General features: G+C 44.9%; 1 pseudogene; it reads right to left on the bottom strand.

Moving 5' to 3' along the window:
• Positions 1-2,165: 2,165 nt before the first annotated feature.
• LOC146354185 (cytochrome P450 2B4-like) lies at positions 2,166-21,525 on the bottom strand (annotated as a pseudogene).
• Between the last annotated feature and the right edge of the window lie 3,150 nt (positions 21,526-24,675).

Genomic DNA, 24,675 nt, shown 5'->3' on the forward strand with positions numbered 1-24,675 from the left:
ACTCATTTAAAAAACAAGAGTGGGTGTGGCTCAACAGCTGCTCTGCATTAGCTTCCAGTGAATGGACATCTAGGTCAATTGAGGCCCCAGAAAATGGAGATTTCTAATCAGCAGAGAGAACAATAGTCAATAGGTAGTGTAGATGAAGACAACGAGTAGGTGATTAAGGAAAGGCTGTAGTTTGAGCTCCTCTGGGAATGCAAAGGGCTGAGTCACTAAGCCTGGCTCAGTGTGCACTTTTTAGACTTGCACTGTGTGGGTTTTTTTAAAAACTAAATGAAACACTGAACTCTCAACTTGGGATGAGGTCTATGCCTAAACTTTAGTTTAAGAATTACTCTTTAAGACCTAAAGCCTGACTCTACACTTAAGTTAGCTTACACTTTTTGTTTATAAGCAGACCATTCCAGTAGCTAGGCCTGCACAGTGGATCATCTTGTCAATATTTATTTATTACATTTTTATACCAGCCAATAGTTGAAGTTCTCTGGGTGGTTCACTGAGAGAGCTACATAGCTCAATATGGAGCTATGTATTACTTTTATTGCCCCTTTCTAGACTTGGGTTTAGTTTAAGTATGTGGTTGAGGTTCTCTGCAACCACTCTGGAATCTTTATGATTATAAGCTGCCTTGAGTGCCATTTTCTTGGTAGAAAAGTGAGGTACAAATCAAATAATATAATTAAATGTCAAGGCTGCTCTTGCAGAACCACTGCTCCTGCAGCTATCATTATGAAACTTGTCCGGCTTGATCTCCTCAGAAGGGGCAGCTATCCCTGCAACTTTCATCCAGTTCTGCACAGAAATAATAATAAAAAAATATTGGCAGGTCCAAATATTGGCAGGTCCACCATTTGTGTCCCTTCTCTATGCTGTGATAGGCTACGTAAGTATTTATGTAGCCTATCATGGCATAGAGAAGGGACGCAAATGGCGGCCGCTATGCCATTTGCGCCCCTGCTCTTTGCCGTGATAGGCTACGTAAATACTTACATAGCCTATCACGGTGGCTAACAGCGCGGACGCAAATGGTGTCCACTACGCTGGACACCATTTGCGTCCCCGGCCTGGCAGAGGACGGATGTCCCGCTGTGGATGGGCCTGGCTGGTGGCTCTGCGGACTTGCTGCAGAGCAGAGCCAGCCAGGCCGAATTCCGGTGGGGAGGGACTGGATTGCTTCCCCCCCCCCGCTGAGGATTCCGTGGGGAGGACCGGATCGCCTCCCCCCCACCGCGGACCAAAACGGACTGGGGTAAGTGGCCTTTCGCACACCCCTAGTAGAAAAGAGGCAGGCAGTAGAAGAGAGGAAGAAGGAGGAAGTTAGTGCAAAGAAAAAATGTGGTGATTAAGAGTCTGGAAATAAAGTGAAGATCTGTTTGCATTCAAACCTTGTTCCTGGGGGCATTTCTACACCAGCCTAAAATCCTGCATTTAAAATGGGGCTTTCTGCTTCTGTTTTAAATGCAGGATCACAACTGACTCCATTTACATGTGCTTCCCCCCCCCCCGCTCTTCTCCCCGTATTTGAGTCTTCCATTATCTTTCATTGATCTGGCTCCTCTTCTTGCGCCTTTAACTCTTTGCACGGAGGAAACTGAAGCAGAACACAGCCAGGCCGGGGACGCAAATGGTGTCCAGCGTAGTGGACACCATTTGCGTCCGCGCTGTTAGCCACCGTGATAGGCTATGTAAGTATTTATGTAGCCTATCATGGCATAGAGAAGGGACGCAAATGGCGGCCGCTATGCCATTTGCGCCCCTGCTCAAATTTGATAGCTCATTATCCGTGATCTATTTAAAAACGGAACAAAGGGCACTGAGTGCAGGAGAGTCACGGCAGGGTCACCGCATGGCAGGGTCACCACGTCATGTAAAGGGCCTGCAAACTTCTGTGAAGGAGCAATCTCAATCGCAGGATAAAAGCTCTGTGTGATGAAGCCCTGGGTCCTCCTTGTGAGAAGATACACAACCAGAGCAAAAATAAATATTAACTGAGTAGGAGTACTTCCCTTTCTCCTCATCCCATCACTCCACTTCTCATATCTGCCAAGAAGGGGTTCCTTTAGGGAGTGACACAGAAGACATGAACTGAACAGTTCCTTCCTCACACTGTTGTTAGTTAACGTCCTGCTGAAGGATGTTAGGAAAGAAAAGCAGAGAGGAAACTATTGTGAGAGCACCGCTCCTGGTTTCTTGTCCTCTGGCAGCACCAGACTACTCCCAGAATCCCAGTACCCACCAACTGTCTGCCCCAGGGCACGAGTACCTAAGCCAATACATTCACCTGCTGCAAAGGGCATGAAGGCATCTCTCTTCCTGAACTGGCCCTTCTCATCCAAAAAATGTCCTGGATTGAATTCTTCTTGAGTCTCCCACTGGAGAGGGTCAAAATGCACGGATGTGAGCAGTGGGAGAACAGCAGTGCACTTCAAGGAGAGAAGGAGATGGATGACGTTACTTGTTTCAACTTCATAAACATCTGGAAAATAGCAAAGGCTGATGATGTAGCCAAGGGTGATGGTGTACTAGCAATGTTTTGTAAAAAGAAATAGTGCAGGAATTAACCATCCCTTCTTGCTGGATTGTATGTGGGCAAAAGACTTCTACATTCCTCAGAAAAGTGGCAGCTTTATCATTAAATGCTGTTCCAGTGCTCAACCCTGGAGGTTAAAAGAAATATTTTAGAGAAAGGCTGCAAATTAACAATACTTCCTCTGGAGAAGAAGCAGAAGTACAGCTGTATATATATTTCATGATTTTAAAAAACCCTGCCAGTTTAAGATCAGACTTAAGGCTATCTCATGTTGGCTCAAGCGCCACAAAGCCAGGAAATGGGAAGCTAAGACTGACTGATGCCTTAATATATGTGCCCTGTGATCAACAGTGATGCTTTGCGATGTCAGAAACTGTGCTTGCTTACAACATATCCTCCGTGCACCCCCCTTCACACACCCATCCATTCACACTGCTAAGCAGTGGGGGAGTGGGGATGGGACAGCAGTTATAGATTAGCTTTATCTACAACCCCGTTCCCTTCTCCCCCGTTCCCTATTGATCAGCTGAGCAGTGTGAGTTTAACCTGTCTCCCTCCTGCAATCCCAATGAAGATTTTCCCATCCCCCGCCACCCCCACACTGCTATTAAGGTTTTTAATCAGCTTTATAGAATCTCACAGGGGTTGTTTCATCAGGATTGCCAAAAGAGGAAAGGGTTAAACCTCCCTAACTTGTGATCCCCTTCCCATACTGCTAAATTGATTGGCAGGAACAGCTGAGTGGTGGGAAAAACAGGCTGCAGACATGCCCACTTTCAGCTGGTGCACACCTGATTGGCAGGAGGGGACACCACAGAGTGCATAAAATTAGACAGTGGGTTACATGTGGCCTATGGGCAATGGGTTGCCCACCCCTGAACTAGAGATAGAAACTTGAGAATATTTCTTGGAGACTATGCATATTGACTGGAGAACGTACAAAAACCTCTCAAGATGTGCACGTTCCCCAAGGCTCATTGGAGATTATGCACAATAGTCAGAGAATTTGCAAAATGCAGTCAAAATATGCATATACACCAAGGCCTGTTCAGGATCATGCATAATGGCAAGAAAATGTGCACAATCCCTTCTTCATGAATATATTATATGCACATTCCCCATGAGGTGTGTTGAATGTGCACAACTGCTGGTTGTTATACATATTATCCATTCAACTCACATTACCCCTAACTAAAGGGTTGGTTAAGGTGAGTTGCAAAGAAAGGATCCTTTGGCAATAGCAGCATCTCCTGGGATTGGAACCTCAGTTTTCTATTGCTTTTGCATAATAGAAAGAAGTTAATAACAACACAGACTGATCCTCAGTGGAGAGTGTAAGATAGGATGCAATGGGGGAAAGGGTTACAGGTAGGGATGTCAGAGAATTCCGCCACGGATCTCGGTGAGGCCGAATGCCAGTGCATTCGGCCCCCCGAACTCCGTGGCGGAATGGCCTGCCCCCCCGCCCCCCGCCGCAGATCCCCCCCAGGACGAGACTTACCTGTGGCGGATCTTTCGGGCGGCGGCTCCAGCGGCAGCTGCGGCGGCGGTGGCTGCGGCGACTGGTCTTCTGACCAGCTGCTGCCGCCGCCATTTCCAGGCTTGTGTAAAAAAAAAAAAAAAGACGTGATAGGCTACGTAAATCTTTACGTAGCCTATCATGGTTGGGTGGGTTTAAAAAAACAACAACACACATACGCAAATGGCGGCGGCTACGGCCGCCGCCATTTGCGTTCCTTCTTTTTACCGTCTGAATCTACGTAAATATTTATGTAGACTATGACGGCGAAAATCAAGGGGAACGCAAATAGCGTAGCGGGCGTTGATTCGCCATTTTAGCCTACATAAATATTTACGTAGGCTAAAACGGTGAATGAAAAAGGGACGCAAATAGCGCCCGCTATGCTATTTGCATTCCCCTTGATTTTTGCCATCATAGGCCATAGCCGCCGCCATTTGTGTACGCGGTTTTTTGTTTTTGTTTTTACCCAGAGCCCTCCGTGGCCAGAAATCCGGTGGCGGATGGTTCTGGCCTGGCTGAGCCTGGCTGGCTGCTCCGCAGAGCTGCTGCGGAGCACAGCCGGCCGTTCGAGGATTCCGGGGGGAGGGACGGTGCACCTCCCCCCCTGGTGAGGATTCCGGTGGGAGGGACGGAACACCTCCCCCCCCCCCATAAACATAATCCGCGAACAGGTAAGTCACTTTCTTACATCCCTAGTTACAGGAGCTTGTAAAACAGGAGGTGTTAAAATATTATAAATGTAGGCATACCACTTTGTCTTCAGGAGTTTGGGATGAATGAAAATGGCAACACTCCATTTTCAAAATATGGCCTAACAATTGTCTGTATAGACTGAGCTCCCAATGGACTACATTTTTGCTTCTGAAAAAACAACACATTTTAGTATTATTTCCACTAATATTAGAAGTAAAATCATATTACAAATCTATTATTTTTGAATGAGCATATCTGTGATTTTGATATTCAATTGTGATCCATTAGGATCTCTATAAGTAAGTTGCAACTGACAAATGTGCACTCTGTCTCAGGGAAGTAAAGCTGCATTTTGTTAATTCTAAACTTTAGGTCGTCTGAGTCAAAGACTATTCATTTTCAAAATGTGTTTAGTAGATCTTTCATAGACCATTTCAGTGGTGGAATTTTGAATAAATCTACAAGTTTCAATTCTGTATCTTAATATTTTGAGAATATTTTTCCTTAGGGTTGGGTGAAGCATTTCAGTATTGTCCTAAAGCGACTGCAAGATAAAAATGTTATTACTTTAAAAAAAAACAAACCTCAATGAAAGTGGTGTGGAGTGCAAGGAGGAAGAAATTACCATATTGCTACCCAAATGTTCATGTTGTTGTTGTTGTTGTTGTTGTTCAGTCCGACTCTTCGTGACCGCATGGACCTTAGCACGCCAGGCCTTCCTGTCCTGCACTCTCTCCCGGAGCATGCTTAAGTCCATATTCATTGCATCAGTGATGCTATCTACCCATCTCATCCTCTGCCGTCCCCTTCTCCTTTTGTCTTCAGTCTTTCCCAGCATCAGGGTCTTTTCCAGAGTTTTCTCTTCACATTAGGTGGCCAAAATATTTGAGCTTCAGCTTCAGTATCTGTCCTTCCAGTGAGCAGTCAGGGTTGATTTCCTTTAGGATGGACTGATTTGACCTCCTTGCAGTCCAGGGGACTCGTAACAGTCTTCTCCAGCACCACAGTTCAAAAGCATCAATTCTTCGGCGCTCAGCCTTCCTTATAGTCCAGTTTATACTATATTAAAATTATAAATTATACTATAGTTTATATTATAGACAGTTTGCTGTCTAGGTTTGCCATAGCTTTCCTCCCAAGGAGCAAGTGTCTTTTAATTTCATGGCTACAGTCTCCGACTGCGGTGATCTTGGAGCCCAAGAAAGTAAAATCTGTCACTGCTTCCATTTCTTCCCCTTCTATATGCCAGGAAGTGATAGGGCCAGATGCCATGATCTTAGTTTTTGTAATGTTGAGTTTCAAACCAGCTTTTGCACTCTCCTCTTTCACCCTCAACAAGAGGCTCTTGAGATCCTCTTCGCTTTCTGCCATTAGGGTGGTGTCGTCTGCATATCGGAGGTTGTTGATAATTCTCCCAGCAATCTTAATTCCGACCTGTGATTCATCCAACCCAGCATTTCTCATTATGTACTCTGCATATAAGTTAAATAAGCAGGGTGACAATATGCAGCCTTGTCATACTCCTTTCCCAATTTGGAACCACTCGGTTGTTCCATGTCTGGTTCTTACTGTTGCTTCTTGACCCTCGTACAGGTTTCTCAGGAGACAGGTAAGGTGGTCTGGGACTCCCATCACTTTAAGAATTTGCCACAGTTTGTTGTGATCCACACAATCAAAGGCTTTAGCATAGTCAATGAAGAAGAAATAGACGTTTTTCTGGAATTCTCTTGCTTTCTCCATGATGCAGCGAATGTTGGCGATTTGATCTCTAGTTCCTCTGCCTCTTCGAAACCCAGCTTGTACTTCCGGTAGTTCTCGGTTCGCAAATGTTCATACTGGTGGACAAATTTCTGAGCAGCTCTCAGCACTGCTTGAGACTGTGGCAGACCAGGATCATGTATATGATAACAAATTCTTCCATTTACTCTCCACAATGACCTAATAATTTGTCTTATTATCATACCTTAGGGATGGTGTAGCCCCTGAATTCTGTATGACAAGTCATCGCACTTGGCAAGGCCTCACTGTCGGTGTTTTGGAATCGCAAAATCTCATGGACAACATCATTGGTGAAGGGCATCCTCACCCGATCTTCCATGCCAGGGGCACGGTTGGCAAGCACCACCTCATCGATCTCCTGTTGGACTTTTGCTGTAATGAAAAACATACAAAAGATGCACTTCCAGAATTCTGAAGCTTCTTCTCCTCTGGCACAGTGCTTGCCTTGGCGTTTTCAGACCTGAAAGAAAAAGTCAATAACTTGCACACAAACACCCCTCTGGACTGAGGATCCTTTCAAAAAATGGCATATGGAGGTGGAAGTTGTAGGCAGGATCTCACATTTGGTGCTTTTAAGCTTGGAAGAAGGATGGTGGGAGTGTCATTATAAGCCTTACACAATTATGAATTGGGCCTGGAAACAAGTTAGGCTGCAATCCTGTGGTCCCGGGGAGGGTGTCTCCCCTCCAAAGAGAGGTCTGCCCTCAAAGTAGGAAATCTCTGAAATTCCCCCTTCCAGCTCCCATGGAAAATTCCACATCACTCACTTCCCCTATTTCAGAACTTTGACATCAGAAGAGGTAAAAGGGGATCAGATTGGGGGTATGGTGAGTAGTACACCAGGCCCGGAGCTGGCATGAATAATTTTCCTCCCATTGCTTGCCACTCCTCCTTCACTTCTGCCCTGTCAGCATGTGTCTGGCAGGGCCTAAGATTTGTTGGAGGCTCTGACATAAGAGCACTCTGAATCTAACCATGAGTAAGGAATCATGAGCACACAATAAATGCCTTGTGTAGCAAAGCTCTTACTATATCCTCTTCTTCTTTCAATTTCTCTTCAACCATCATTTTCTATAATGTTCTCATGTTTCTTTAGCTTTTTCAGATACTCTATATTAAAGACTCCTACAGAGCAACCCTGTGGTCCCTTGACAGCATCACAGACATCATAGAATTTCCTAGAAAAAAAAGCCCTCCGAGGTCTTTGTCAGACTTCATTGTTGGAGCCACCCTTCCTGGGTTCTCACAGCCAACATGGAGGTTTCCACAGTGGCTTCCTCTACAAAGTCAGAACTCCAACCTCGTTTTTTTTGGGGGGGGGGTGCCAATGGGCAGGGAGGAAGTGGCCAATGATCAAAGGGATCCTAAGCCCTCCCAGGCTCCCGACCATGCCCCTGTCCCTGGGAAACATTTAGAAGTGCTCAAGATGACTTCTAAATGTTCCACTCTGATTGCTGGCAATGTGGGGGGAATGATTTTTCTTCCAATCATGGATGGAAGAAAATTACTGTAAGCCAAGTCTCTCACCACACATCTGCCCTGTCCACAAGAGCCAATAGGGCATAGGGCGGAGCAGGGTATAGGACTGATAACAGAGGCTCCACGCAGAGAGCATAGGATGGCCCTCTTAAAGAATCTTGAGAAAATTGCATGTATGTCCTCTGCTGATAATATTCCTTAAACTGTTTCTTCCTCCACCTGTCTCCCCCCACCCCACCTCACTTTTGTTGTGTCCCTGTTAAAATAATCAGAGATATTTGTTTTCAAGAATGCATTTTTGCACTCATTCACTGCTATTTAAAAATAACTAGTAGCCAATATTTCCCCCTAAGAACTTGAGATAAAAACGAACATTTATCTGAGGACAACCAAAACGTGCTAGAAGAAATTCATTAGCATATTTTTCTGCTGAATTCATTTTGGAATTGATTTTAAAAGTTGATTAATTAATTGATATCTAGGTCTATTAATTAGGTCTATTATTAGGCCGCAAGACTGGAAAAGGTCAGTTTACATTCCAATTCCAAAGAAGGGCAACACCAAAGAGTGTTCAAATTACCGCACAATTGCGCTCATTTCACATGCCAGCAAGGTGATGCTCAAAATCCTACAAGCTAGGCTTCAGCAGCATGTGAACCGAGAACTACCGGAAGTACAAGCGGGGTTTCGAGAAAGGAGTACGACAAGGCTGCATATTGTTGCCCTGCTTATTTAACTTATATGCAGAGTACATCATGAGAAACGCCGGGTTGGATGAATCAGAGGTCGGAATTAAGATTGCTGGGAGAATTATCAACAACCTCCGATATGCAGACGACACCACCCTAATGGCAGAAAGCGAAGAGGATCTAAAGAGCCTCTTGTTGAGGGTGAAAGAGGAGAGTGCAAAAGCTGGGAGGAAAGCTATGGCAAACCTAGACAGCATAGTAAGAAGCAGGGACATCACCTTGCCGACAAAGGTCCATCTAATCAAAGCTATGGTTTTCCCAGTAGTAATGTATCGCTGTGAGAGCTGGACTATAAGGAAGGCTGAGCGCCGAAGAATTGATGCTTTCGAACTGTGGTGCTGGAGAAGACTCTTACGAGTGCCCTGGACTGCAAGGAGGTCAAATCAGTCAATCCTAAAGGAAATCAACCCTGAGTGCTCATTGGAAGGACAGATACTGAAGCTGAAGCTCCAATATTTTGGCCACCTAATGCGAAGAGAAAACTCTCTGGAAAAGACCCTGATGCTGGGAAAGATTGAAGGCAAAAGGAGAAGGGGACGGCAGAGGATGAGATGGCTAGATAGTATCACCGATGCAATGAATATGAACTTGAGCACACTCTTTGAGAGAACGCAGGACAGGAAGGCCTGATGTGCTATGGTCCATGGGGTCACGAAGAGTCGGACACGACTGAACGACTGAACAACAAGGTCTATTAATAATTGATGGTAAAAGAAAGTAACATAATTTCATATACAAGGGACAGCCAACCTTAGCTGAATCTCAAAAACATTCCATTAAGTGGTTAAATAGAGTAATTTTTATTTAATTCATTCTCATTAGAGAGGTGTGACAGAACTTATTTATTAATTAAAGTTATAACATTAATTAGGTAGCTGAATAGTTACCTAATTATGTAGCTAATTAGGTAACCAACTCTTCCAGTGGTCACTGTAAACAGAAGAGAAATTAAGGGCGTAATCCTATGGCCGCCAGACAGTGGCTAGACAGCCATAGGATTGTTTGGTTCTTGGGAACTGACCTCAGATCCCGTGGTTTTCCCAGAAAACCACCTCCCCGTCCCCACCGCCTCATAGGTGGCACGGATTGTCCCCAGACTCCACGCTCAGAAGAGCAGCATGGAGCAGGGCAAAAGGGGTGTTCCCGGGGGGGGGGGAGCGTGGAAGTGCCAGTACAAAGTGCAGAAGTGCCAGCCTGCCCCCTCCCCGCTCTGAAATCCTGCAGCTAGACAGCCGAAATTGGCTATCTAGCTGTGAATGCAGGGCAGCGAGAGTGCAGAGGAGAAGCTCTCCTCTCTGCTCCGCCAGCCCTGTATTGGATAGGCTGTTGCCTCCACTTTCGGAGGCGGTCACCTATCCTGATAGGAATGCTTCCTAAATTATCTTTTCTCCTTTAGTGCTTAGTTCATACAGTACTTGCAATCATCTTTCGTCAAGTTGGTATAATAAAATTATGAGTTTTTTAAATCTCAGTTTTGATTTGAACTGAGAGAAACAATTGGTATAAGAAATAATGTATTCTGCTAATGTTCTATACTTCCAATTAAGTTTAGTCAAGTTAATAAAGTAAAATGGAGAGTGATGTATTTTTTCTTACAAATGTGCCATACCTTCTCAGACTACAGATTCAAAAAAGGGCTTAAATCCAGTGTCGTGGGAGTGGATGTCCACATCCTTTCCTACCTCTGAAGCCTTCCCCCAGTGCCCTGCAAATATGGTCCCTCAATCCTCCAAAGCAGATTTGGAACATCTCTACACCAGCCCCAAATCCCACAATTAAAACAGGGCTTTCTGCTTCCATTTTAAAAGCAGGATCACAATGGAGTCCCTTTACACATGCTTCCCCCACTTTCCCCCTCCTTTTCCCCCTTATCTGAGTCATCCATATGTCTTCCATATGTTTCATTATGGTGCTGTGGTCTAGCACCTCTTATTTTCCTTTCCTTATTGTGGCTTTTCCTTTTTCATGAGGGAACTCAAGTGGAACTCAAATGCTGTAATTTGATAGCTAATTATCTCTGACCTTTAAAAAAATTGAATAAAGATCATTTAGTTTGGGAGATGCCCTGGAGGTTAATGACATCATCTAAAAGAACCACAAACTTCCATGAGTAACCGATCTCAATAGCAGGATAAAAGCTCCATGTGAAGAAGCCCTTGGGGCATGTGAGTCAGCTTCCATCTCCCCTCATTCTTTTCTATGGGGTGACAACGTGGGGAGGGGCTTTGGGAAGAAGAAGGGGCCTGAACTGGGTCTTCAGTGGTCCAGATAGTGAGATCTGGGGCTGTGGCGGGAGGGGAAATCCCATCCTCCACTGGTTTCCATTCTGCTGGCAGAAAGACACTGTTGGATCCAAACCAAGAGATTTTTCCTTCTTAATAATGCAACATAAAAATATAGTTTCCAAGCTCTCAAAGTGCCTCTCTAAGTATCCACTTAGTGAGACTTTTCAACTGTCGCTCCATGTGCCCGGCCTCAGCAGCAGTGCAATGATTTTATACTGGAGACACAGAATTCGTCTCCAGCTGCTGCAACTCACCCTATTCTACCCATCCAACTCCCAGCTGGAGTGAGGACTCCATTCCTATAAGTCGCTTCAGATGGGGACTTGCGGCTGATGGCATCTGCTAATGCTGCATGCACTAGATGAGATGCGGTATATAATACCACATGCAGCGGACAAGCAATATAGGAGGGCTGTGGCAGAAGCTTCCTAGAGGCATTGGGCTAGCCATTGTTGGACACAGAGCACTGGACCAGAGGGGTCTTTGGTCCAGTTGTACTGTGATTCTTCATATTGCTTGCATTTTAAATAGGTATAAAGAAAAACCCATCCAGGTACCAGCCGCACCACCCAATCGCACACTCAGACTATTTGAAGCCCATTTTCCACTAACCCCTGGCTTCACACACTCAAACTACTAGTGCCTCTACTTGTGTAGAGCTACCATGGATCAATGCCCTTTATCACTTTTTCTACTTAGCTCCTCCAATATTGAGAAATTTGCAATAGCGTATTGAACACTGATCATGTCATTATCCTCATACATTTGTATATTCATTTTGTCAGTGATCCATTTTAACAGCCATGCAATGTGAGGACAGGATCAGGTGGTGTGCTGAGTAGAGACAACTGCTTACTGAATGTGCTCCATTTTAAAGCTTTGGGGCACCAAAGGCGCCCAACAAAGCGCGATTCTAAAGTGGGGTCCTAGAAACCATCAAAACTAGTTGTATAACAGTGGTCTGGGAGCTTCTGCCTCTCCCATACAAAGTTTTGGGTGATCCAGAAGCCTCATGGAAACCTTGTAGACTGGAGGAGTTTTTTCTCCTTTGTGTGACTATTGGTGGAGTCCATAAAACTCCCATCACCTTTGGAGTTGTGGTGGCTTTATACCTTGAATGTGTGGCAACTTAGCCATCACCAGGAGGCCATTGAAGAAGACTTCATTTGTGTTTGCTGCCCCAGCAAGAAAGAGGATAAACACACACATGACTAGGTCTTCAGGGCTAGTCAGGAGACTCAGGAGAATTTTGTTCCTGTAAATAAGAGAAGGAGAGGGGGACAATGAACCTGCATGATTTAGCAGGATAGAAGACCACAAAATCAGGGATGGGGAACCTCTGGCCCACAGGCTGACTTTTGGCCTGCTAGGCCTCCCCATATGACCCACCAAGGCCTCCATTGAAGCTCCTCCCTCTCCCCAAAGCCCCCATCCCCTCTGTCAAGGCAGAGGAACCAGTTGTCAGGGTGGAAACTGAGCCGAATGAACCCCAGAGCAATTCTGATTCTGAGGAGGATCAGCAATCCGTGGGAGAGGAGCCAGCTCATCCCTCACAGGCACAGCAGCTGGCAGAGATTCCTCCTGCCGGCATTCCTGAGATAGATAGTGACCCTGGCAGTGAGCAAGTGCAGGAGGGGGGCTTGCTAGATGCTCGACGCAGATGCAGGGAGCGACGAGTGATGGAGGGCATGGAAAGGAGGCGTAGCACCCGTTTGGCACGCAAGCAACGGCCGCGTCCCGTGGACCCAAGGGAAAGAGGGAGGATCTCTCCCTAGCCCATAAGTTCAGGGTCTTCAAGTGATTCTCCTCCAAACGGGGATCAACTGCCTACCCGGAGCATAGGCTACTCTGCTGTTCATTGCTTAGTCGCTGGTGATCAGCATCTGAAAGAGTCCTTAAGTTGTAAAAGGATTAAAGCCTTGAAAAGAATCCTTTCGTCTGTGTCTTGAGTTGGCTATTGGAGTCTACTGAAAGAGGCCGCTAGGGCGCTCCTGAGTCCTGACACCAGTTCTGTTGGAAGCCACCTTGAAGTGGTGGCTCCCAAGCAAAGCCGGGAGGGAAAACCTTGAGGCTTCTCTTGGTTCCTGGCCCCAGGCAAAGGCCAAGTGAAGCTAGCTGTCTGGGGAGCCATGCTTCAAGGTACTGGCACCTTGAAACGGTGGTTCTCCTGGGCTTCACTTGCCTCCAACATTCCCTCTCAGGAAAGGTGAGGAGTGAATGAAGCCAGCTGTGTGTGTGTATGTGTGTGTGTGTACGGTGTGTGTACATGTGTGTACATGAGGGTGAACTTGGCCTTGATTGAGGGTTATGGCTTGGTCTGCTGCTGCCATGTGGCCCCTAATGTGCCTGCTTGGAGTCAATTTGGCAAAAAAAAGTTTCCCTACCCCTGATCTAAATGAAAGATAATGATTGACATTGCCTTGAAATGTGTGACTTAGACAGGAACAGCAAACAATGTTAAACCAATATTACATCAAGATATTCCTGTCCCAGATATATTTCATATATCTTTTTTGCAGTTGCTCCCCTGCTTGCTTCAGTTGATGTCTAAATAAAACTGTGCAAAGATCTCTCCATCTCAGCTTATTCTGGAGACCATTACAGTGGTCTTTAGCAGATGCCACCAAAGCAAGAAGAAGAACATATGTTGAGAATACTGGTGGGTTAGGGTGCATGGGCTCAAGAGTAATTGCAAAAGTAGGAGAGCAACTTCCAAATTTAGCTTCAGTGGGAGGTTCCCCTGATATTTAGGGAATTGTGTCAAAAAGCTTTGGGCCCTCCTACCTTCTCTGACCTCATTAGAAACGAGTCAATGTAGTCACAGGAGTTCTGAGGATCCAGTGTCTGCCTGTGGGATTCCACCTTCTCACAGATGAAGCCACACAGCTTTTCACAACCTGCAAAAACCCTGATGTGCCATCCAGGCAGGTAATCCATTATTTTGGGGAGAGAGGTGTACGCCTGGAATAGAGATGGTATATACAGCCTTATATATTTGAATCGAAGCTTTTAAACCTGCCCACTAAGGTGGCTGAGAGCTTGTAAAGTGATTTATTCTGAAAAGCCAAACAGGAGCTTGGGAGCTTTTGGTTCAGGACAAACTCATTGCTAAGGGATTATGCCATTCATACACACACACCATCGGAGCAGCAGCAAAGAGGGAGCTATCCTTTAGGAACTGCTGCTTCAGTGGTACAGCAAGGAGCCAGCAGAACCTTTGTGAATTGCCTGTTTTAGATGTTCCAGTGCACTGAGGTGGTAGGGTTCCCAAATGAGTTGGCTTTCCTCTCCCCTTGTTCTTTTCTATGGGGCAAAGTTGTGGGGAGGGGCTTTGGGAAGAAGGAGGGGCCTGAACTGGGCCTTCAGTGGGCCAGATAGTGAGATCTGTGGGCAGAGGTTCCACACTGTCAGATTATAGTGTCGATGTTCATGGTCCTTTAAAAAGAGATAGGGTGGAACATGGCAATGACCAAAAGATGTGACAGCCATTTAAATAACTGTCATGAGGAAGATGCACATGCAAAGAGTTGGACACAATATATACATGTATTGTCAGTAGCCTCTGAGCTAAGATGGAGACAGTAGTGAGCTCAGTGATAAATTCATTTACTTATTTTAAGAATTTATATCACACTTTTTGATTTAAGATGGAATATTGATATAGTGGGCATGTCATTAATCTGATGAATGGAAAGAATTGGTTGGATAGGATTATCCTTAGATATAAACACTATAGAAACAACAGGGAAAGCTGTATTTGGGATGCTGTTGTCCTTTTTAGAAGTAATAGACTCCAATACAACAGAAAGCTGAGAGGATTAAACTCATTCCCAGAATCTCTGTGGGTGAAAATACCAAGGCCAAGAAGGAATTTAGGGACAAATGTAATTTAGGGACAGATGTAAGGTGCTGGGGACTCAGGCAGCAGGAACTAGAGCTTGGATACAGACTTAGTTATACTTAGAGCAGACACACTGAATTCGATGTGACTTCAGTTGTAACTCATGCAAGTTCCATTTATTTGAATGGGTCTGTTGTAAGTATGACTAAGTCTGGATCCCACCCTAGGTGTCTAGGGTTGTACCACCAAGACTATTCACAGGGCAAATGAGTTATTGGATTGAGTTTTCCTGTGCTGTAGTGTCAGCCACGCTTATCATAGGCAGAGAGGGCAAGGCTGCTCATAAGTCCAACTGGGACAGAGGAGCCGAGGATGACCATTAAGGGCCTGGGTGGCTCATCACAACTGTTGATCTAGACTTGGCTCTTCAGGCTTAGCGACTCATTCCTCCCAATAGCTGCACAGACTGCTTCACCTTGCTGACCTATACAACTCACCCTCCTTGTATGCCTGATCCAGAAATTTACCGCCAGCCACCTTTGTCCACATCTTCTGCCCCTGGCTCATTTTCACCCTTCTTTGCATGATACAGACCTTCACACACACATGTACATGAACACACCTGGCCTTTGCAAAATAAATGGCAGTGTGGAGAGCTCATAAATAGGCACCTCTGGCTCTATGCTGAAAATTTTCAAGAGTCTTCAGGTCTGTAAGTTTCTCTAAAGAGAAAACTGTCAAATGCTTGATCTCAACGGGAATGACACACCTAAACTGGTGGTGAGCCCAAATAGCCCCACATTTTTTTGACAGTGGAATTTGGAGAATGGCTCATCATTAGAAGCAGTGAGTTTTCCTTTCCTTTTCTCCTTGTCTTTCAGAAACAGCAGTACTCTTTCACCAGTGGCCCTTTATCCCAGACTACCCTATACGCAGCATTGTTCTGTGAGAATGTGGCCAGGAAATTGTGGCTGCCCTGAAAAAAATGGCCCCTGATGGCAGCTAACATCCAAAGACATCTAGGAGAAGTGGTGGCCAGGCCACTGAAGGAAGGGCACAGTGAAATAAAAGAAAAAGACCTGCTGCTAATGGTGAACAGACAGGACCAGCCCTCCACATTTTGCACTAACTGCCCTACTAAAGAGCTGAATGTCTTTCACCTCCCCCCTGAAATTGCCAAAATTATAATTTTAGCAATTTCCTTCTCCAACCCGTGTCCAAAACAGGTTCAGAGCATCATTTTCAGCTAAGAGTCAGACAGACACCTGATTGTGAGCCCCCTGTCGTTATTTACTCTACCTGCTTCACAAATGCTGTCCTATGACAACACACTTAGGGAGGATTACTGGCAAAGGGGAAGGTTTACAAGTCAGAAGGAGCAAGGTACCAATCCTAAGGAACTACGAAATAAGTCCATTAGATTGGCCATGATGCATAGGTGCTCCAGGAAGGTTGGGTCTTTGTAATCAAACCGACTCCCCAGGACAACAGAGCAGATCACATTAGAAACAGCACTTGAGATGCTTCTCCTTGGATCAAAGGCCTGCCCTGCAGAGACAACACAACACAGAGTGAGTCTTGGCAGTGTGAATTATAAAATTAAAGCATCTCTTTACACAAGCTGAACTGGAGGCATTGCACTTTTATCTGTCCCAAGAGCTGAATGCATATTAAACCCCTTAAATGTTAACGGGCTATAATCTCTTGGTAACTTTACTATCTTTTGTGACACTGATTATTCAATTATTGTCTGGAGTGCCGTTTCATGTAGGCCACAAGCTCATGGTGAAAATAGAGGAAAATAAATAGAAAGCCAAGGGATTGTCCTGAAACCATTTCTTTATGTTCACAGTCACAGAGCATGTTCTGCTACACTTCTTAGTTTGAGAAGTGTAGACTCATCCTGGAGCAGGGAGAACAAAGAGGGGTTTTTAATTCCCCATAAAGCTAGTAGAAACCTCAGCACATGGGATGGAATGAGGTTGTTGTGCCCTGCTAGATTCCCCTGCCCTCCGATCTCCCTTCAAACAAGTGTGAGATTTCCCTGCCCCTCCCTCAGTCACTGCAGTATTCAGGGGCAACCCCGCCCTGCCTCATCCTTCAGAGGATCTAAACCAACCAAGCACACAACCCTTTCCCAATGCCTAGACAATGGGAGTGTAGCGAAAAAAGTGCTCTTTTATTCCTCCAGAGAAATGGAGCAGGCTGAGCAGGAAAGTGATCGAGAAAGAGAACCATTAGGGATATATGAGATATGTAGCTAGTCTTCTTAAAGTACTTTTGGCTTCCCAGTACTATTGCTCAGACATTTCTCCTCTGCAGGAATCTCCAAATGCACTTTAAATTTAATGAAAGGTAAAATCTGTTGGCAATATAGGAATGTGTGGAAGTGCATCTCAGACCATATGCTAGGGCCCCCAAAATAGTTTGGATATTTCTCTGGAGAAGATGCTCCTTTACCCAACTAAATGTTTGCTTACGGTAATCATTTGGTGGCAACTCTAATGAGAATTCTGACAAAAGCAGAGTCACAACTCATTCGTTCATTCGTTCATTCATTCACCTACCTTCTACCTCACCATGCCACACTCACATTCGGTAGGTGATTTACCCCTCATCCTTCCAGGATGTTGCTAATCCAGCCAAAAGCAGTGCCCCCGCTGCTGGGAACTGCTGAATGCCTTCCTCTCAGGACCGCTTAATTCACAGCTGCTGAGCCCTTCAAACATTCTGCTCTTCCCTGACACAAAAAGGGTACAGCCCTAAATAAGTCTTTTAGGGCATAATCCTATGGGATCCACCCTGGGTACTCATAAGCCTCTGAACTTGGAAGCTTACAAATAGCCTATGCAGAGTGGGAGGTGCATTGCATTCTTGCCCAGCTAGTTGAAGCGTCAGAGAGGGAGAGGGAAGGAGGCTGGGCCGGCCATAGGATTTGTCATATGGCTGCCACCTAGTTTCCTGCCCTCCCTTCCCACGGAAACATCCCCTTTCACTCCCTATGTACTTGCCTTTTGTAGTAACAGACAGCGCAGTTCTCTCCACGCTGGCTGCAAGGGGGCAGGGGACGGGGTGGGGAGCGTGGTTTCCTGTCTCTGAACTCAGATCCAGGAAACCAAAATATCCTATGTCCCCCAGACACTGTCTAGGGGACATAGGATTGCTAACCTTATTCTCTCTCTCTTTTTTAACATTCTCATGGCCAGTGTGGCAGCTACAACCAGTGTTCACTGCTTCTGGGGCCTGGGCATGCTCATAATTTTCTGAAACCAAGTGCTGACATCATCATAATGGCAAATCTGCCCCGCCCCTGAATAGTTATCTTCTGCATGAAATATATTTTTGAGCAAGCCTTTGCACCAGGAACCCCATCTCAAGCCCTAAGTCTGAGGTCTTCAATATGGTGTCCATTTGCTCTATAACAGCACCAGTGTGCCCACGGAGACCTCTCTTGGTGCCCACCAGGCCCCCTGCCCCTCCTGATTTTATTTTACTTTATTTATTTATTTTTTAAAAATTGCGAGGCTGGAATGCTGCAAAATGAGGTGCTAACCTTGAGTGGCATATTTATTTCCAAGAATGTCTCTGGGCCACATGTGGTCTCCAGAGGCCTTCTTAGAAAAGAAAAATGGCATGTGGCTGCAGCCCAGCTGCCCGGAAAAGTGAACTTGGAGGTTCCTCTGGAGAGAAATATCTGGGCAATGTAAATGGTCAACCAAAGATACTTTACTAAGAACAGCAAAATTTCTCATATCTCCCAAATGGTTCTCTGCCTCCCTTTCTTTCCTACTTTATGCTGGGGAAATAACACACTTTTTTCCTACTACCACCCTCCCCTTTTACAGGTATGTTTGCCCCACCATTGCGAAAGTGTGTATTTGCTTGACTGGTTTACAACTTCCCTTCCTCCAGAAGAAATACCACACCTATCGTATCAGCAACTGGTATGATGCTACAAATAGATACATAACCTGCTGGTCTGGCCTTAACGGCACCAGTGCTCATAAAAGCCCATCACAATTTCTAATGAAAATTTTTCTCCCTGCCCTGTGGGCCTGTTTTCTGTTTCTTTGGAATAAAGTGGACATGAGAGGACCTTGTGTGCAGCCATTTCCTCCACCAGGCAAAGAGCTTCCTCCTGCACCCTCTCAGACATTGTATTTTTCCCCATGCCAAAGTGCTGTAGGGTGGAAATTGTGAACCGGCACAGCTCCCTCCATTTTGTCTCATTTCTGCTGTTGAGCAACCCTGAAATCAAAGAGGTGGACATCATTTGTCAGTTCTCAACATACAAGAATGAGCAGGGAGTTTCTGAATGAGAGACAGATTCAAGCACGTTCCTCCTACAAACTATATTTTCATAGTTTATTCAGGAACAAGCAGTTTTCATTCTTTCATGGATCCTCATAAGTAAGGTCACAAAGCTCAGAACGATGTTCTCCGAGCATTTTGTTTTAGTAAATAAGTCTTCAATTTTACAATAAGGTTTAGCATAATGAAAGAAACAATAGGATGCAGTAGACATGAAATCACTACCTTGCATGTTTCTCTGCCTCCTCTCTGCATTATTTACTGTAGCTGAGGTGGGAGGAGAATGCATGAGGTGGTTGTCAGACATTTCCATAATTGTATAGTGGGGAGAGGAGGCAGCGCTCGATACACAGATACAGTTTTCAGTGGACAGGTAGGTAGATCACATTCAATAAAGTGTTGTTAGTTGCTTTTTGTGTGTAAGGCAGGGTGTGCTCAGGAGAAGCAGCTTCCTTAGGGTGAATTAATTTTCAAAATTGGTTAATTGTTTACCAAGCCACATCATTTATCCATTCATTCGTTCATTCATTGTTCCTTTCCTTTTTTTCTGAGAGCCAAATAGACAGTACATTAATTGTGAATCCCATTATATGTATCTGTATGTAAAGTGAAGCTCCTATTGGTGCCCATGGGAGCTCCCCTTCAAATGGATATAGCATCTTCAGAGATGCCATTTGTTTTATTATTTATTAACTAAATGTAATTTAATTGCTGCCTTTTTAGGAGTGCAAAAAAAAGGGCCCCAAACTGGCTCTCATTACATGGGTTTTGTTGGGACCCTAGCAGGGAGAAAAAGAGTTATACCTCCCCTCCCCACCTTCAGAGGCCCCAAAGCTGCTCAGGCTTCCTGCTGTTGCTATTTGTGTAACAAAAAATGCATTAGCACAATGAAGTCATGTTTAGTTTGGTCCTGATAGTCTTGGAATTGGGAATTGCATCTCAAAACAAAGAGATCATACAGAAATGAGGAAGGTAAGGCAAGTGAGTCAAGCTTGACCTTTGGTCACTCGATTAGTGATGGGGATGTCAGGACGTCAGACTCTTCAGCATGATCTACCAAAGCATCTTTCACCACCTCATATCCACAGAGCACGACTAGAGGTTTTGGTCCCATCCAGACAGTGAAAATGCATAATTCTCTACAAGCTAAAGATAAAACCAAATGCAAATCTGGTTAATTCATAGCAGTATCTCTCACTCTACAGCTACCAGGATGCTGCTGCTGAATGGGGGGTGTAACCAAGCTCCTTAGTGAGCCAAGGCCAGAACTAGGGATGTTCATTGCTGGGAAATCTGACCCCTTGGGGGCTTGCCAGACTTCTGCAGCATGCCCAGCTCGGCTTGCAAAAGCTTTGTGGTTTCCCCAAGTTTCGGAGACTGTTAACACATTTTTTTTGTCTCGGCCAAAACAGAGATTTGCACAAATTATGACCGAAAATTGTGCAAATTTGCATATTTAACTCAAACTATGGCTGTAATTTGCACAAATTATGCAAATTTGTGCAATTTACAGCCAAAAATTGTGCAAATGTTTTTTTTTTACACACACACAATTATGGAAATTTTGCCAGCTGGCCCGACTCGTAGGTCAGCATTCATATGTGACAGATTGCATTTGACTTGCTGGGACACAAGTTTTATAGCCCTGCCTTTCAACAATCTAAAGCAAAACGGGATGACTAGAGGAGGGAGATAGTTCATTGAAAAGTGTTCCCTGACTGCTCCTTCCCCAGCAGTAGACTCTGAAGCTAATTTAGATGGCAGAAAGTGGAGATGCAGAAGCTCAATGGCTTTGAAATCCCCCCTGATGTATACTAGTGTTACCATTACTATTTCTTTTAATGGGCTTTATGTCAGTAAGGTGCCTCAAGGCAGCTTAAAAGATAGAAAACAGGTATAAACTCACAATAAAACAGGAAAAATAAAACAATAAACATTAGAACTAAAATTAGGAAAGAAAATGTATACAGATATCTCAATCCCTTCAAAGCATGGCCATAGTATAAAGAAACATGGAGAAATCCATAAAGCAAAGAAGGAAAGAATTAACATTGTGCCCTTCCGCTATCCATCCTTTAATTCCAGGCAGCGATTGTTTACCCTATGCTGCAAGGGATCAGGGGACAGGCAGAATGTGCTAGAAGAACTGGTCTTACCTTGGGATAGGAACTGGAGAGAGGCCAGGCATCTTTCTGCAGAAGGTTCCCCAGAAAGAGCCAGGGAGCGGGTCCTGGAGGCAGCTGGCCTTTCTTCTTGTACAGATTGAAGGATGAGAAGAACAAAGTGAGGAGCACACAGAGAAGGAACAGGGCTCCCACCCCAGCCACCACCATCTTTGTGCTCTTTGTTTGGTTCCGAAATCCAAAAAATGGCTTCAGAGAGACAAGGTGGAAAGAAAGCTGCCTATTGGAGTACCTACTCAAACCAAGATCAAGATTGTCTCACTCCTTCCCCAAACACTCTTGATATATTTCTTTCCAGTGTGCTCCTTGACCTCTGTCAACAACGGTGGGTTACTTATCAACATCTAGGTACTCTTACCTGGCTGCAAACAAGGTAACAACTTCTGTTTTCTTTGACACAAGAATGTAAAACATAAAGGTTGGGTACAGACTTACATTGTACAAAAAGTCAATGGAGATTTTCTCCAACACAACCTTTATAACCATAATGCCTGTGTACTAACTCAACTCCCCTTCATGGATCACTGCCTTGTTGTGGCGAAGGGGCTTGCATAACTCAGTGAAGCCATAAGCTATGCCGTGCAGGGCCACCCAAGACGGACAGGTCATGGCAGAGAGTTCTGACAAAATGTGGTCCACTGGAGAAGGAAATGGCAACCCACTCCAGTATTCTTGCCAAGAAAACCCCATGGAACGTATCACAAGGCTAAAAGATATGACGCTGGAAGATGAGCCCCTCAGGTCAGAAGGTGTCCAATATGCTACTGGGGAAGAGCAGAGGGTATTTCCAAGTAGCGCCAGAAAGAGTGAAGCGGCTGGGCCAAACCCGAAAGGACACTCAGCTGTGGATGTGTCTGGCGGTGAAAAGAAAATCCGATGCTGTAAAGAACAATATTGTTTAGGAACCTGGAATGTCAGATCAATGAATCAAGGTAAGCTGGAGGTGGTCAAACATGAGATGGCAAGATTGAACATCGACATCTTGGGAATCAGCGAACTCAAATGGACAGGCATGGGCGAATTTAATTCAGGTGACCATCATATCTACTATTGTGGGCAAGAATCCCTTAGAAGAAATGGAGTAGCACTCCTAGTCAATAAAAGGGTGGGAAAAGCAGTACTGGGGTACAATCTTAAAAATGATAGAATGATCTCAGTGCGAATCCAAGGCAAACCATTCAACATCACAGTAATTCAAGTCTATGCCCCAACCACTGAGGCCGAAGAAGCTGAGGTTGATCGGTTCTATGAAGACCTACAACACCTTCTAGAACTAACACCAAAAAAAGATCTCCTCTTCATCATAGGGGATTGGAATGCTAAAGTAGGAAGTCAAGAAATCACCGGGATAACAGGCAGGCATGGCCTTGGTGTACAAAATGAAGCAGGACAAAGGCTAATAGAGTTTTGCCAAGAGAACATGCTGATCATAGCAAACACTCTTTTCCAACAGCACAAGAGGCGACTCTACACATGGACGTCACCAGATGGTCAATATCGAAATCAGATTGATTATGTCCTTTGCAGCCAAAGATGGAGAAGCTCCATACAGTCAGTAAAAACAAGACCTGGAGCTGACTGTGGCTCAGATCATGAGCTGCTTCTTGCAAAATTTCGGCTTAAATTGAAGAACGTAGGGAAAACCACTAAACCGTTCAGGTATGACCTAAATCATATCCCTGATGAATATACAGTGGAGGTGAGGAATAGATTTCAGGGATTAGACCTGATAGACAGAGTGCCTGAGGAACTATGGACGGAGGTCCGTAACATTGTTCAGGAGGCAGCAACGAAATCCGTCCCAAAGAAAAAGAAATGCAAGAAAGCCAAGTGGCTGTCTGATGAGGCTTTACAAGTAGCTGAGGAAAGAAGGGAAGCGAAAAGCAAGGGAGAAAGGGGAAGATATACCCAACTGAATGCAGAGTTCCAGAGAATAGCAAGGAGAGACAAGAAGGCCTTCTTAAATGAACAATGCAAAGAAACTGAGGAAAACAACAGAATGGGAAAGACTAGAGATCTCTTCAAGAAAATTGGAGATCTCAAGGGAACGTTTTGTGCAAAGACGGGCATGATCAAGGACAAAGAAGGCAGGGACCTAACAGAAGCAGATGAGATTAAGAAGAGGTGGCAAGAATACACAGAAGAACTATACAGGAAAGATCTGAATGTCCCTGATAGCCATGATAGTGCGGTCACTGAACTTGAGCCGGACATCCTAGAGAGTGAAGTCAAGTGGGCCTTAAGAAGCATTAGTAACAACAAAGCTAGCGGAGATGACAGTATTCCAGCCGAGCTATTTAAAATCCTAAAAGATGATGCTGTTAAAGTGCTGCATTCAATATGCCAACAAATCTGGAACACTCAACAGTGGCCACAAGACTGGAAAAGGTCAGTTTACATTCCAATTCCAAAGAAGGGCGACGCCAAAGAGTGTTCAAACTACCGCACAATTGCGCTCATTTCACATGCCAGCAAGGTGATGCTCAAAATCCTACAAGCTAGGCTTCAGCAGTATGCGAACCGAGAACTACCGGAAGTACAAGCTGGGTTTCGAAGAGGCAGAGGAACTAGAGGTCAAATCGCCAACATTCGCTGCATCATGGAGAAAGCAAGAGAATTCCAGAAAAACGTCTATTTCTGCTTCATTGACTACACTAAAGCCTTTGATTGTGTGGATCACAACAAACTGTGGCAAATTCTTAAAGTGATGGGAGTACCAGACCACCTTACCTGTCTCCTGAGAAACCTGTACGAGGGTCAAGAAGCAACAGTAAGAACCAGAGATGGAACAACCGATTGGTTCAAAATTGGGAAAGGAGTACGACAAGGCTGCATATTGTCACCCTGCTTATTTAACTTATATGCAGAGTACATCATGAGAAATGCCGGGTTGGATGAATCAGAGGTCGGAATTAAGATTGCCGGGAGAATTATCAACAACCTCCGATATGCAGATGATACCACCCTAATGGCAGAAAGCGAAGAGGATCTCAAGAGCCTCTTGTTGAGGGTGAAAGAGGAGAGTGCAAAAGCTGGTTTGAAACTCAACATTACAAAAACTAAGATCATGGCATCTGGCCCTATCACTTCCTGGCATATAGAAGGGGAAGAAATGGAAGCAGTGACAGATTTTACTTTCTTGGGCTCCAAGATCACCGCAGATGGTGACTGTAGCCATGAAATTAAAAGACGCTTGCTCCTTGGGAGGAAAGCTATGGCCAACCTAGACAGCATAGTAAGAAGCAGAGACATCACCTTGCCGACAAAGGTCCGTCTAATCAAAGCTCTGGTTTTCCCAGT

Source organism: Heloderma suspectum, chromosome 2 (assembly GCF_057233095.1).
Source record: "Heloderma suspectum isolate Gila_16-S chromosome 2, 16-S_ref, whole genome shotgun sequence".
NCBI lineage: Eukaryota > Metazoa > Chordata > Lepidosauria > Squamata > Helodermatidae > Heloderma > Heloderma suspectum.